The sequence below is a fragment of the Castor canadensis genome, chromosome 4 (genome assembly GCF_047511655.1).
Source record: "Castor canadensis chromosome 4, mCasCan1.hap1v2, whole genome shotgun sequence".
In the NCBI taxonomy this organism is placed as follows: domain Eukaryota; kingdom Metazoa; phylum Chordata; class Mammalia; order Rodentia; family Castoridae; genus Castor; species Castor canadensis.
This window is the reverse complement of record NC_133389.1, coordinates 59,977,720-59,990,965: the sequence shown is the minus strand read 5'-3', so window position 1 is coordinate 59,990,965 and position 13,246 is coordinate 59,977,720. Positions and strand designations below refer to the sequence as shown.

Genomic DNA, 13,246 nt, shown 5'->3' with positions numbered 1-13,246 from the left:
TCTGTTTATCCCCTAGAGCGAGGAAAATGCATGAGTTAGCTGCTGATATGGGCAGAGGTGCAGCAAATTAGCCCATCCGCATAGCACTGCAGTTCATTTCCAATACAATTACCGGCTCAACTTTTCTCGAGAGAAAAAGAGTGCTGGGCAGTCATTAAACAACAGGGTGTGAGGTCTATGAACAGTGGTGACCTATTCATTTCAGGTGGGGACCACTTGAGCCTTGCCTCCAGCCATTTCTGCTTTAGTTATTTTTCAGATAGGGTGCCACATTTTGTCTGAAAATTGTCTCTCTACAATTTTCCTACCTGCATCTCCCATATAGCTGGGATTACAAATGTGTAGCACCACACCCAGCTTGTGTGTTGAAATGGAGTCTTGCTAACATTTTGCCCAAGCTGGCCTCAAACCATGATCCCCTCAATCTTCATCTCCCAAGTAGCTAGGTTTATAGACATAAGCCACTGGACCTGGCTTGGAAGAACTCTATTTCATCTCATCCTCAAAAAATGAGGGCCTTTTCCTCAGAAAATGGAGGGCAGTTAAGTTACTTGACCATCATGTGTATCTGCATGTTTCTCCCTCATCAGAAGAATCTCTATATAACATAACAGAGCTGATGCTTCTTTAAATAAGTGACTGGTATTTTAGAACCTCCTCCATAGAAATGTTCTCATGCAGTTTACCAAGCCTTCATTCTGTTTAGCAGCATATTTGGAACCACATAAGAAGCCTTTAAAAAAAGAAAAGTATCAGTGTTTTAATTCACATTTTGACACTGTTGAAAAATTCTGCACAGAGTAATTATGTATATGTTCCTGTTAAAACAGATACACAGTTTTGTAGTTCGCATAGTAAAAGTAGTAATGAGGGTTGTCCTGACCAAAATAGCAAATATCTCTAGCAAAACGCATTTGCATAATGTGAAAGATGAACACTCTTCCAGGTTGTTTTTTCTGAATCACTTGTAGAAACTTTCTCCTCAGAGCTTTTACTTCTTCCTGTGTTTGCTGTGCTAAGTTCAGGGTTTCCAGTCCCTCGCAGTGGAGGTGTGTGGTAGCTGACATGGCTGTGATGTCAGAGGATGAGTGGGAGCATCTGCCTTTTGCAGAGCACAAGGCTGCCTGTGGCCCCCAAGTGCCCACCTGAGGATATGCAGGCAGGGATGGATGCATTGTACTGCTTTGAAGTTCACCTGCTGTGTCATCAGCACCTGTTTTCTAGACTAACCTGAGCCCACAGTGGTTCTTCCTGCATCGCTCTAATCCCCATTAATTTGTAATTTTGCTCTTTTCCTCCACTTCTGACCTGAATGGGACGAAGTAGGCTGCCACTGTGACATCAAATGACTGCTCACCATTTCCCTTCCATTTATTATAAGCCTGTAAACCTGAGCATAAATGTCAGGTCCTTCTCTTTTGTTCTTTTTGTTTTGTGGGTTTTGCTGTGGGCATAAAGTTGAATGAGCACCTCTCCATTCATTAGGTGCTAAAATGTGCTCACCATTTCTCCTTTGCAGAGAAATTGTATAGAGATTGTGTACACAGAAGTACACATGTACTTACATAGGATTTGCATATTTTGGATGTGTTTTCAAATTTTCTTGTCACCATCTTTATTTTCTGAAGTGTTTTATTTACAGAAGATCTGATTGATATATAATGTCTTTCAAAAAAGCTACCCTTTTTACTTTCAAGTAGAATTCTCAGTGATTTTTGTAATTCATAGAGATCCTTAGAAAAGGGAAGCATTCTTTTCTTTCCAATAACAATGTATAAAACAAGATCAGATGACAGAAGTTTCTCGTTACCTTCTAATGATCCAAGTTTGTTAAGGAAAACATGATTACCTTACAAGGATGTTTGGTGGTAAAATGGACAGGAGATAAAAGAAGCTTGTCTTGTTAAAGTTGACAGGCAAGCTCATCAGGTGCTACACATCAGACACGAAAAGTGTAATTATCTTCTGTGACTATTAAGTAAAATAACACTTGAACATGGAGTTGGTGGGCAGCAACACCACAAGTCCTTTCTCCAGGAGAAAGAGTTTCCAGGAGAAACTCTCCAGGTTTGAGTTTGCTTGCTGAGTTCCACAGAGAACTGGGCAGGAGCTGTTCCTATAATTCAAGTTAGAGAGGGAGGGGAACTGACTCAAGTGATTCTGCACTGATGTGGAAGGACCCAGTCATCCTGTGCTCTGACCTGCCATCCAGATAGGGTCACAGAGCCAGAGTAGCTAAAGCACAACTGCTTGCTACTTCAGACAGATGTCACTCTCAGGCCACTGCACTGCACCAGGCTGGAGACTCTTTGGGAACTGTGAAAATTTTGGCTAGCAAGTTGTTTCTTTTAAAATATGTATTATTTTGGTCTCAAACAGGTAACTAAACGCCCATTTTAAAAATATAAATGTTTTGTAAGAAAAAAACATAAACATTAATAGATGATTTATAAGTTCATTTTAGGTATAATAATACAGGTTTTTGGTTTTTCAACTGATTTAGAATTATATTTGATGATCTACAATTAGTTTTGCCTTTCCCACTTATTGGTAGATCATGATTATCTTCCTATGTCACTTTGGATACATCTGCTAGGTCCTTTCTTTTTTAAGTAGAAATTTTAACCAAATACACAGGATACCAGTCACCAGATATACTAATCACCAATTGAGTCAAAAACACAACCCAGTTGGGCATCAGTGTCTCACACCTAGCTACTTAGGAAGTTGAGATCAGGAGGATCAAAGTTCGAGGTCAGCATAGGTAAATAGTTCATGCGACCCCATCTCTAAATATAACCAGAACAAACAACTGGAGAAGTGGCTCAAGTGGTAGAGCTTCTGCTTTGCAAGTGTGAAGTCCTGAGTTCAGACCCAAGTCCTACCAAAAAAAAAAGCACAGAAACTGACTCAAAGTCGGCTGTATGTACTCCCCTTATCTCCTGCCTGGCTAAGCACTGCTCTGGTTTTACTTGATATCAGTTGCTGTTGCCCCATTTTGAACATGTTTTGGGGGCATTTCTAGGATTTGGACTCAACACTTGCCTTGTACTTGCTAGGCAAGTGTTCCATCACTGCTGCTTTTTGCCCAGGTCCAGCCTTAGACCATGATCCTCCTACCTGCACATCCCCACAGCTGAGATTACAGACATGTGCCAACACGCCAAGGTCATTTATTGAAATGGGGGGTCTTGCTAACTTTTTGCCTAGGTTAGCCTCAAACCACAATCATCCTCCTCGCTACCTCCCAAGTAGCTGAGATTACAGGTGAGAACCACCATGACCAGCCGCTTTTCTGTCTCATGACTAATACAAATTCCAAATTTGAGGCTGAGCATGGTGGCTCATGTCTATAATTCCACGTATTTAGGAATCAGATACGAGGATCATGATTTGAAGTCAGCCAGAGCAAAAAGTTAGCAAGATCCTCTCTCAAAGAACAAGCCAGACATAGGTGGCACAAACCTATAATCCCAGTTACACAGAAGGTGAAGGCAGGAGGATCATAGTCTGAGGCCAGCTCAAGCAAAAGTATGAGACCCTCTCTGAAAAATAACTGAAGCAAAATGTGTTGGGGGGGTAATACTCGAGTGGAGGAATGCCTGCCCAGCAAGCATGAGGCTCTGAGTGCAAAACACAGTACCACCAAAAAATTTCCAAATTTTAATATAGATCCTCTTTCCTTTCTATTTCAGTTCGTACTTTTAGGGTCCTGTTTTGCCTGTTCCATATTCATAATGATATTTTGCTGTTTTTCATGCTAAAGTCTTTATTTTTAACATTTTTATTAGCATATGTTAATTATATCGGGGGGGTTCATTATGACATGTCCACACATGCTTACAGTGTACCTTGGTTAGGCTTATCCCTGCCATCATTCTCCCTCATCCTCCTCTCTCTACTGGAAAGGATTCAGCAGGCTTCAGTGCTCTACCTTCATACTTGTATATGAAGTACATCGCCCATATTCACCTCCTTTACCCTCTCCATTCACCCTCCCCATTCCACTAGTAAGAACCCCCAACAAGATCTGTTTTACATTCCTTTCCTTCATTATTTAAGTGTATATTCATTGTTGAGAGGGTATTGCCAAAAATCTTTTTTATCTTTCATGTATAGATTTGGGATGTACCTGAAACTGATATTCTATGTGCTATGTCATGGGGCTTAAAACTCACTTTTTCTGGGGAATGTTCAATTGACCCAATACCATTTATTAAAAAGTCCTTCCTGCCCTGTTATTGAGTGGCAGTGTCAATGTGTAATAAATCAAGTGTTTCTGAACTCTGTGCTGTTCCTTTGTTTTGTTTGTCTGTTGTTTTGCCAGTAACATACTGTCTTAATTGCCACAGCTTTGTATGATCAGTTCTGATAGCTAAGAATCTCATTCCTCCAACTTTGTTCTTTTTCTATAAGATTGTCATGATTATTCTTGTCCTTTTACATCTCTAATTAGCTTGACTACTTATATATACACACAGATGTACACATCATACAGCCTACTCTGTTTTTAATTAGAACTACAGTGAATCTATAGACTAACTTCATGCCAGTAGCGTCATCCGATTCATGAACATGGTAGAATTCTTTAGTTTACTTGGGTATTTTTGATACTTTTTAATGTTAGGCAGTTTCCCTGAGCTAGAACCTCTACTGGGATGTTGAATAGATGTAATGATAGCAAGGCATCTTTTTCTCAGACACAATCTCAGAAGGAAACCCTTTCTAAGCTCACTATTAAGTATAATTTTTGTCATGTTTTAGTTGATTGGGAAAATTGCTTCCATTTTTAGTTTGCTATATTTTTCATTGTTTTTTGTTTGCTTATCTATGTGGGGATGTGCCTGGCTACATTTTGGTGGGTTCAAAGGTTAGGGGTCAGTTCCCAAAGGATTGGTCTGTGAAGAGTCATCATGGCTTGTAGTGTAAGGTTGGGGTGCAGGCAGGGAATGATTTCTATTAGATCTTCATGCGCAATGCCATGTTTTTCTGCGTGATGGAGGGTGAATTGCAGTAGGTCAGCTGGCATAGTGGGGGCTTTCTGTTCAGCTTGGAAATTGTTGTCTTTTGCTGTGAGAGCTAGCATTTTTACCAGTTGCCTCATGCTCATTTGGTAGTTTGGAGTGCGTTGATTGTCACTGTGATTGATGCCTCAAGACCAGGTAGTCGTCAGGATTGGTTAGGAATGAGATTTGGCTGGTACTTCCCCAAAGATGTTATACCTTGCATAGACCTGGAGTATAAAAGGGATGTATCAGTTTGCAATTTAAACTTGGGGTCACCCTATTTGCCAGTGATGTCTATGGCAGAATGAAGTGAGAGAACCTTTTCCATGATTTCATGTTTGAACTCCTTGATGTTAGAGAAAATGTCATCATGAATACATTCATTGCTAAAGTCATCTCTGGCTGATCAGCCATCTTCCTCCTAGTTTTCTGTATTTTCATTTTTATGAATGAGTATTAAATTTTATCAAGTGTCTTTTTTCCTTCTATTGGGATGCTCATGATTTTTCCTCTTGATTCTATTAATGTGGTAACTTTTATTACAATGATTTTAATATTTGTTGAAGCATATCATCAATTTGGAAAAATATTCTAATTACACTTGCATTGCTCAATGAATTTTTTTTCTTTTATTTATATGTGCATACAATGTTTAGGTCATTTCTTCCCCCTTCCATCCGGCCCCTCCCTTACCCTCCCCCCTCTTTACCCCCCAAACCCCTCACTACCAGGCAGAAACTATTTTGCCCTTATCTCTAGTTTTGTTGAAGAGAGAGTATAAGCAATAATAGGAAGGACCAAAGGTTTTTGCTAGTTGACATAAGGATAGCTCTACAGGGAGTTGACTCGCATTGTTTTCCTGTGCATGTGTGTTACCTTCTAAGTTAATTCATCTCAAACTAACCTTTTCTCTAGTTCCTTGTCCCCTTCTCCTATTAGCCTCAGTTGCTTTAAAGTATCTGCTTTAGTTTCTCTGTGTTGAGGGCAACAAATGCTATCTAGTGTTTTGGGTGTCTTACCTATCCTCACCCCTCCCTTGTGTGCTCTCGCTTTATTGTGTGATCAGAGTCCAATCCCCTTGTTGTGTTTGCCCTTGATCTAATGTCCTCATATGAGGGAGAACATACAACTTTTGGTCTTTTGGGCCAGGCTAACCTCACTCAGAATGATGTTCTCCAGTTCTATCCATTTACCTGCGAATGATAAGATTTCATTCTTCTTCATGGCTGCATAAAATTCCATTGTGTATAAATACCACATTTTCTTAATCCATTCGTCAGTAGTGGGGCATCTTGGCTGTTTCCATAAGTTGGCTATTGTGAATAGTGCTGCAATCAACATGGGTGTGCAGGTGCCGGTGACTCTGGAGTAACCTGTGTCACATTCTTTTGGGTATATCCCCAAGAGTGGTATTCCTGGATCATATGGTAGATCAATGTTTAGCTTTTTAAGAAGCCTCCAAAATTTTTCCAGAGTGGTTGTACTAGTTTACATTCCCACCAACAGTGTAAAAGGGTTCCTTTTTTCCCACATCCTCGCCAATACCTGTTGTTGATGGTGTTGCTAATGATGGCTATTCTAACAGGAGTGAGGTGGAATATTAGTGTGGTTTTAATTTGCATTTCCTTTATTGCTAGGAATGGTGAGCACCTTTTCATGTGTTTTTTGGCCATTTGAATTTCTTCTTTTGAGAAAGTTCTGTTTAGTTCACTTGCCCGTTTCTTTATTGGTTCATTAATTTTGGGAGAATTTAGTTTTTTAAGTTCCCTATACATTCTGGTTATCAGGCCTTTGTCTGATGTGTAGCTGGCAAATATTTTCTCCCACTCTGTGGGTGTTCTCTTCAGTTTAGAGACCATTTCTTTTGATGAACACAAGCTTTTTAGTTTTATGAAGTCCCATTTATCTATGCTATCTCTTAGTTGCTGTGCTGCTGGTGTTCCATTGAGAAAGTTCTTACCTATACCTATTAATTCTAAGGTATTTCCTATTCTTTCGTATACCAACTTTAGAGTGTGGGGTCTGATATTAAGATCCTTGATCTATTTTGAATGATATTGGTATAGAGCGATGAACATGGATCTAGTTTCATTTTTTTATAGTCTGCTAACCAGTTTTCCCAGCAGTTTTTGTTGAAGAGGCTGCTATTTCTCCATTATATATTTTTAGCACCTTTATCAAAGACAAGTTGATTATAGTTGTATGGTTTCATATCCAGGTCCTCTATTCTGTTCCACAGGTCTTCGTGTCTGTTTTTGTGCCAGTACCTTGCTGTATTTATTGTTATTGCTTTGTAATGTAGTTTGAAGTTGGGTATTGTGATACCTCCAGCGTTGTTCTTTTTGTTGAGTATTGCCTTGGCTCTTCATGGCCTCTTGTGTTTCCATATAAATTTAACAGTAGATTTTTCAATCTCTTTGATGAATGTCATTGGGATTTTGATGGGAATTGCATTAAACATGTAGATTGCTTTTAGGAGCATAGACATTTTTACTATGTTGATTTTACCAATCCATGAGCATGGGAGATCTCTCCACTTTCTATAGTCTTCCTCAGTCTCTTTCTTCAGAAGTTTATGGTTTTCCTTGTAGAGGTCATTCACATCCTTTGTTAAGTTTACACCTAGGTATTTGACTTTTTTTGAGGCTATTGTAAATGGAATTGTTTTCATATATTCTTTCTCAGTTTATTCATTATTAGTGTATAGAAATGCTAATGATTTTTCTATGTTGATTTTATATCCTGCTACCTTGCTATAGCTGTTGATGGTGTCTAGTAGCTTTTGGGTAGAGTTTTTTGGGTCTTTAAGGTATAGGATCATACCATCTGCAAATAGGGATATTTTGACAGTTTCTTTGCCTATTTGTATTCCTTTTATTCCTTCATCTTGCCTAATTGCTCTGGCTAGGAATTCCAGTACTATGTTGAATAGGAGTGGAGATGGTAGGCATCCTTGTCTGGTTCCTGATTTTAGAGGGAATGGTTTCAGTTTTTCACCGTTAAGTATAATGCTGTCTGTAGGTTTGTCATATATGGCTTTTATGATGTTGAGGTACTTTCCTTCTATTCCTAGTTTTCTTAGAGCTTTTATCATGAAATGGTGTTGGATCTTATCGAAGGCTTTTTCTGCATCTATTGAGATGATCAAGTGGTTTTTTTGTTTGGTTCTGTTAATGTGGTTTATTACATTTATTGATTTTCACATGTTGAACCATCCCTGCATTCCTGAGATGAAGCCTACTTGTTCGTGGTGAATGATCTTTTTGATGTGTTGTCGAATTCAGTTTGCCATTATTTTATTGAGGATTTTTACATCAATATTAATTAAGGAGATTGGCCTATAGTTCTCCTTTTCGGAGGTGTCTTTGCCTGGTTTTGGGATAAGTATAATACTGGCTTCATAAAATGTGTTAGGCAGTTTTCCTTCCCTTTCTATTTCATTAAACAGTTTAAGGAGGGTTGGTATTAGTTCTTCTTTAAAGGTCTGGTAGAATTCAGCAGAGAGTCCATCTGGTCCTGGACTGTTCTTTTTTGGGAGACTCTTGATTGCTGCTTCGATTTCATTTTGTGTTATAGATTTATTCAGGTGTTTAATGTCCTCTTGGTTCAGTTTTGGATGATCATATGTATCTAGAAATCTGTCCATTACTTCAGGATTTTCAAATTTATTTGAATATATGCTCTCTAAGTAGTCTCTAATGATTTCCTGGACTTCCGTGGTGTTTGTTGTTATCTCCCCTTTTGCATTCCTGGTTTTACTAATTTGTTTTTTTTCCTCTCCTCATTTTAGTCAGGTTGCCAGGGGTCTATCAATCTTGTTTATTTTTTCAAAGAACCAATTTTTTGTTTCATTAATTCTTTGTATTTTTTTTTTTGCTTCTATTTCATTGATTTCAGCTCTTATTTTTATTATTTCTCTCCTTCTGTTTGTTTTGGGATTTGCTTGTTCTTGTTTTTCTAGGTGTTTGAGATGTAGCATTAGGTCATTGATTTGAGATCTTTCTTTCTTTTTAATATATACACTCATGGCTATAAACTTTCCTCTCAGGACTGCCTTTGCTGTGTCCCATAGGTTCTTATAAGTTGTGTTTTCATTTTCATTGACTTCTAGGAACTTTTAATTTCCTCTTTTATTTCATCAATGACCCATTGTTCGTTAAGCAATGAGTTATTTAATTTCCAGCTCTTTGCAGTTCCTTGTCTTTACTTTTGTTGTTGAGTTCTAGTTTTATTGCATTGTGATCACATAGAATGCATTGTATAATTCCTATTTTCTAATATTTGCTGAGGCTTGCTTTGTGCCCTAGGATATGATCTGTTTTGGAGAAGGTTCTGTGTGCTGCTGAGAAGAATGTGTATTGTGTAAAAGTTGGATGAAATGTTCTGTAGACATCAACTAGGTCCATTTGATCTATTTTATGTTTTAGATCTTGGATTTCTTTATTGATTTTTTGTTTGGATGACCTATCTATTGGTGACAGTGGGGTGTTAAAGTCTCCCACGACCACTGTTTTAGAGTTAATATATGCTTTTAGGTTCTTCAGGGTATGTTTGATGAAATTGGGTACATTGACAATGGGTGCATATAGGTTGATAATTGTTATTTCCTTTTGGTCTATTTCCCCTTTTATTAGTATGGAATGTCCTTCTTTATCTCGTTTGATCAATGTAGGTTTGAAGTCTACTTTGTCAGAGATAAGTATTGCTACTCCGTCCTGTGTTCGGGGGCCATTGGCTTGGTAAATCTTCCAGCCGTTCATCCTAAGCCTATGCTTATTTCTATCAATGAGATGGGTCTGTTGTCAGCAACAAATTGTTGGATCTTCCTTTTTAATCCAGTTTGTCAAATGGTTCCTTTTGCTGGGGGAATTAAGTCCGCTAACATTAATTGTTAGTATTGATAGGTTTGTGGTGATTCCTGTCATTTAGTTGTCTTAGTTGTTTGAGTGTTTGATTGTGTGTAGCTGAATCAGTGTTACTCTCTACTTTCTTCCTTTTTCTTTTCCTGTAGTTTGGTACTGCCTGCCCTTTCATGGTTATGTTGGGTTTCACTTTCTGTGTGCAGAATCCCTTGAATAATCTTTTGTAGTTGTGGCTTTGTGGTCATACATTGTTTTAGTTTCTGCTTATCATGGAAGACTTTTGTTGCCCCATCTACTTTGAATGATAATTTTGCTGGCTAGAGTATCCTAAGGTTGAAGTTATTTTCATTCAGTACCCGGAAGGCCTCCCCCCAGGCTCTTCTTGCTTTTAATGTTTCTGTTGAGAAGTCTGCTGTTATTTTGGTGGGTTTACCTTTGTATGTTATTTTTTTTTCTCTTATACCTTCAATATTCTTTCTCAGGTCTCTGTACTTGTTGTTTTAATGATATGTCGTGGGGTGTTTCTATTTTGGTCAGTTCTGTTTGGTGTTCTGGAGGCTTCCTGCACCTGTATGGGCATAGATTTCTCTAGATTTGGGAAATTTTCTGCTACTGTTTTGTTGAATATGTTACACATTCCTTTTGCTTGCACCTCTTCTCCTGCTTCAATGCCCATGTTTTTCAGGCTTGGTCTTTTAATGGAGTCAGTAAGTTCTTGCATTTTCTTTTCACAGGTCTTGAGTTGCTTAAGTAATAGTTCTTTGATTTTTTGTTTAATTACCATTTCGTCTTCGAGTTCTGAGATTCTGTCTTCTGCTTGTTCTATTCTACTGCATTGGCCTTCCATTTTTTTTGCATTTCTGTTTCATTCTTTTTCTGAGGTTTTGTATATCCTGAGTCTCTTCTTTGATATTGTCTATTTTCGTTCTGAGTTCATTTATCTGTTTATTAATCATGTTATTTGTTTCACTTTAGTGTTTATGCAGTGCTTCTATAGTTTCTTTTATTTGTTCTTGTGCTTTCTCAAATTCTCCATTTTTGTTGTCTCGGAATTTCTTGAGTTTCTCCTGTGCATTTTGGTTAACCATATCCAGTATCATCTCTATAAAATTCTCATTGATTACTTGCAGGATTTCTTCTTTCTCGGGGTTCTTGTGCACTTCATTAGGTTCTTTAGCATAGTTTATCTTTGTGTTGTTGGAGTCTGTATCTGGGTATCTGTTTTCTTCATTTCCCTCTGGTTCCTGTACTGATTTATTATTGGGGGAAATGTGGTTTCCCTCTTTTCTCCATCTTCCCATCATTGCACTTGCTATTGTTACTGTCCCTGTACTGTGTGCAATTAAGTGTGTTCTTCCTTGTAATAACAGCAATGGTTATATCCAGAATGGAAGGGTAAGAAGCGAGGGAAAGCAAAGAACGTAAAGAAAAAGGGGGAAAAACCCAAAACAATCAAACGCACACACACAAAAGAAAATAGAGCCAATGAAATGAACAGGGAGAGGTAGTGTACTAATCAATGGTGAGCTATACAAGCATTAGAGAGACAGAAGATAGTAAAACAGAAAAAAATTAAAAATAAAAATAAATAAATCTCCAAGTTCAAATGCAATAAAGTTTCAGTCTCAATAATTTTGGTGTTAGTCTTTCATCCTCCAGTCCTGGTGTTGGTGTCTGGGAAGAAGTACTGCCATTGTCTTATCAAAGGGGAAAAAAGAAAAGAAACAAATAACAAAACCCAAAAACCAGAACACATCAAGACAAATAAATCCCAAATTTAAATTCAATACAGTTTTAGTTAGTCCTTCAGCATCCAGTCCTAGTTCTGTCGTTGTCTTATCAAAGGAGGAAAAGAAGACACCCACACACAAAAAAAAGTCTTTAGACAGCTTTGTGAATGTCTATCTGGGGCTGCGGCTCACCTGCCACCTACTGTCAGCCTTATGCTATTGCAGGCTTTATTAATGCAGATCTGGGGAATGAGCTTTACACTCACCTAGCCCGCAGGTTTTGTTTTTTGAGAGTTCTCCTGGCCGCATGCCCCTTCTGTTTTCTCCAGTATGCTGCCCTACCCGCCTGTTACAATTGCAGTCTTTTTTTTTAGTATTTAGAGTTCACGTGGGGACATGTTCGTCCCCAACTCTCCGGTGGGATGTGGTATGCTTTAGCTGCTTTTACAAGCCTTCCCCTCTCCAAGCACACTGTGGGGGGAGGGGTGCTGCTGCTTCTGCCTTCTAGCTCCAGTTTGTTTATTTATAGACCATGTGAATGAGTGCCTGTCTCCCACTCTGTGATGGAGCGTTCTATGCTTTAGAGGCTTTTACAAGCCTTCCCCTCTCCAAGCACCCTGGGGGGGAGGTGCTGTCACTCCTACCTTCTCCTGCCAGCTTCTTTACTCACAGTTCCAGTGGGGATTGCTCCTCCCCCTCTCTCTGGAGCTCTGGGCACCCCACCCTCTCTGGTAAATGTCTTTTTTTTTTTTCCAGCTCCTTGTTTATTATTCAGATTGGTTTTTTCCTCTTTTTTCCCCTTGGGTGGGGGTCATTCTGTCCATGGGGCTATGCTGATTTACCTTGTGCCCCTTAGATCACCTGGTGGTCTGCATCTTCCCAAGCAGTCTGGGAGCTAGCGTCTGGCAGCACAGGAGCCTTCCTGGTTTCTCCATTTCTCGTGGAGTAGGGATGCTATGCATTGGCTGGCGGTGTGGAGGAGTTGGAGTTTTGCCTCTTCTTGATGGTTTTTCCTACAAGGTGTATCTCCAGCATCTCTCCAAGACTTTACTTTAGGAAGCACGCTTTCTGCTTCCTCCTTCTAGTCACCATCTTGGAATCCTTGCTCAGTGAATTTTTTAAAAATGAGCATTCATGTAGGAGCTAGCACCCAAATCAAGAAATAGAATAAATTATTTTAGGTCAATCTTGCTTTGCATGAATTTCCTTTACTATGACTAAGTTAAATCGCATCAGTTCCTGAAAAACAGCATTCAAATTTAAGTTATCAAGGTGTTAACTGTGAGTGATTACATGAGGTACAAGCTCTTTAGCCTGTATAATTGGCAGATCATATCATGATCAGTAACCAGCAACATCGTTTCTTTCAGTCTCTTGGTGACTGGTCACAGTGTATCTGTGTGACAGCAAAGCATGTAGTTGTGTTGCAGGCTTGTTTCCCAGTGAGAAACCCATGTGACATTTCCAGGACTGGATACTCCAAAAAGGAACTGGCCAACAAATATGAAAGTATAGCAAAGGAAGGAAGTGATAACACTGGAAGTGAAATTGAAATCAAATATAAACAGATTTATAGAAAAACAGTTGACCCACAAAAATCCTAACTCTGCCACTAGATGTGCAGCCAAGGGCCTTAGTACAAACTCAT

General features: G+C 38.9%; 1 protein-coding gene across 3 annotated transcripts in view; it reads left to right on the top strand.

Moving 5' to 3' along the window:
• Nucleotides 1–13,246, top strand: part of L3mbtl4 (L3MBTL histone methyl-lysine binding protein 4) — a 469,587-nt gene that overhangs the window by 372,324 nt on the left and 84,017 nt on the right. The window lies entirely within an intron of this gene.